Raw genomic sequence first — 3,050 nt, 5'->3', positions numbered from 1 at the left:
GCTTTTACAATCTTAACTCCTGTAAGAATAGTAACTGTCCATGCTGAATTTTTGGCGGAACCGATACCGGTGCCATTTTTTGCAATTTTCTTTTGAAGCTTGGAACTGCCTAGGTTACTTTCGACATCTCCCGAAGCAAGGAACAGCAGTTTGATAATAGACAGCGTTAAAACACCACTCATTGCTCCATCGAATATGCAAGTACACAAGCGCTTTACACAGTTGGGGCATGGCACCGACAATGGACACAATGAACACTCACGGCGATTCGACTCCCGCTGGAACGTCCAGTGCAGTAGTAGCGACCACAGCCCCGATTAAGAACTCTTGTTCCCAATCGCCGAGTCGATATTTCGCAAACATTGGATAACATTGTCTCTTAAATAGTTAGACTAAGCAGTCCCAACCCTTTCAAGTCGACCGGGGCCATTATCCGCGACATCTTACACACCTTACCGTTGGGTCAGCAGTACGAAACTTTCCGTACCGAACTCATAAGGTGAAGAAACGAGTTTAAACCCCGACGTCTCCAGCAGCTGTTGACAGCTGTTGAACTGGGTGACAGGAAACCCACCAGGGTTGGGCAGAAATGCAATATAAAGTATATGAAAATACAAATACTGGGGGGTGTTTGGAACAAACAGGTAAAATATTTATATTGAAATCGATTTATAAAAATGTATCGCTATACGTATAAAATACATTTGAGAAATAAATAAAAAAGGTATTTCGAAATACAAATACAGGAATACATTTTGGCGGGGGTGAAATACAGAAACTTAAATACATTATCATATAAAATTTATTTTGGATGTTTTGGTGCACCTCTTAGAGCATACCAAGAGCAAAACGAAGCATGCTCTAGTATAAAAGATTGTGTTTTTAAACGAGCAAGCGAGTTCTCATTGCATGTTTCAGCATCAATTAATCTGAAATCATATTTACCGCAGAATTAACATCTTGTATTTGGGGAAGTAGTAAGGGAATCAAGCGATTTTTTCTTCGTGGCTCGAGCATGGTTTCATTTCGGAATCTTTTATCTTTCTGAGACAAAATTCCAGGTACATATAAATTAGTTTTGTGTCCTCCCAAATAACCTCAAGAAGTTACTATGATTATGCCCACACTGGACTCCTCTTTCAGCAGTGAAATTATAACGTCAACGTGGAATGAAGTTCAAGAAAGCCGTATCTTTTTATTTGTTGGTTCGGCGCGCCGACAGAGCCTTCAGCTTTAGAAATTGAATAAAATCGATCGCCAAAATTGTGGCGAAACATCTGCTAATGTTTGCACAATAAAGAAGGGCGTCATGTGTGAACAGACACAAGATGTCCTGACGAAACTTGGTCTTGACCCTTTTTGTGGAGGTCAGCATTTATTCTAAAATTGTAACAAAGTGCATCGGCCGTAATTGTATAGCGATACCAGGGATATATCAGAAAATGTGTTTGGATACAGAAATACAAAATACAGTAAAAAAATTGGATTACGATACAGAAATTTAAATACATAATGTATTTCCAAAATGGTTCGCGTCACAGACCAGATGATGAACGTACGTGCACTCGCCTGGTGTTTCATCTCTCCACCACGAAATGGCGAGCCCGGCATTCCATGTTTTAATCCCTAACTAGGACACACAGCTTCAGAGCATAGATTTTATGGGACCCTAAACATGCATGGAAAAAGAACTCGACGACCTCAGTCACGAATTTCGGAACATCCGGCAACACCCCACTAGATCTAAAGACAAACAACACTCTCTAAACTAAAATCAAGCGTCTGGTCAGTGTCGACCAGCAGTACGACTACCCAAACAGCACTTCCAGCAACGGACAGGAGTGCGGGTACCATCTCTGATATTTTAAACAGCGCTCGAGCCCGCCGACCACCATGTTTCTATTCGGGAAACGACGTGGGCACTAATGGAAGGCGGCAAACGTTGGGAGACCCCACATTATTCAGCAGCATTTTTTACTTTACCAACCACTCAACAAACATTTGTGACCTTGTTGACACTGAAGCAGAGGTTAGCATAGTTTCACCTACGCCACAAGATCGTCGGTATCGCCAAGAGGCTCCAACCCCGGAAGTGGCCAGTGAATCTGCAATGAAGGCGTACGCACTAAAGTCGATAACTTTAGACATCGGACTCTAGCGAAAGGTTTACTGAATCTCTAATTTTGCTGAAGTTCGGCGTGCCAACATTAGATTTAAACTCACTCTTAATTTGCGTCGATACCGGCGCAGTAATGCCGAGACGGAACTTTAGGTCCAAGTGCTGATATCAATGACACCATCAGTGAATTGTTTTTCCCCACGTGCGCAGATCGACTCTCAGTGAAAACGCATCACAGACAACTTTTTCTTCATGTTTAGGCCGAACAACGTTCAAGAGCCAATTCAGCACACAATTGCCCACCACATTAAAACCACAGGCGCTCTAATTTTTCTATGACCGCGATGCCTTCCACTCCAACGACTTCGAATCGCCAAACTCAAGTTTGAGCATATGTTAGAGCCTGGGTACGCTCGCCCATCTTCAAGATCATGGTCCTCAGCACTTCACATGAAGCTGAAGAAAGCGGGAGTCTGGCGAGCATGTTGACATTATCGAGCTCTCAACCACGCTACGACGACTGGTCGCTACCCCGTACCTGATATCAAGACTTTGGTGGACTACCACTAGGTGCGACGATGTTGAGCAAAGTCGACATATTTAAAAGATTGCATCAGAATCCGGTCGAACCGGAAGACGTGCCTAAAACGGCAGTCACAATCCCGGTCGGACTGTATGAATTCCTGCGGATGCCCTTCAGTGTCCGTAATGCATCCCAAACTTTTCAAAACTTGGTAGACCAAGTCCTTCGTATGCAGTCTTTCCGATTTGCATGCCCCGACGACATCCTGGTCTTCAGCTCCATACCCGAAGAACATCCTACTCACATTGGGAAGCTGTTCACGCGACTGACGGTTGATGGCCTCGTGGCAAATGCAACAAAGTGCGAGTTCGGGGTCCAGGAACTAGATTTCCTTAAGCATGACGTTTA

This window comes from Ixodes scapularis, unplaced genomic scaffold (genome assembly GCF_016920785.2).
Source record: "Ixodes scapularis isolate PalLabHiFi unplaced genomic scaffold, ASM1692078v2 PGA_scaffold2__306_contigs__length_199485367, whole genome shotgun sequence".
Classification (NCBI taxonomy): domain Eukaryota; kingdom Metazoa; phylum Arthropoda; class Arachnida; order Ixodida; family Ixodidae; genus Ixodes; species Ixodes scapularis.
The sequence above is the reverse complement of the archived record's forward strand: the minus strand, read 5'-3'. Positions refer to the sequence as shown.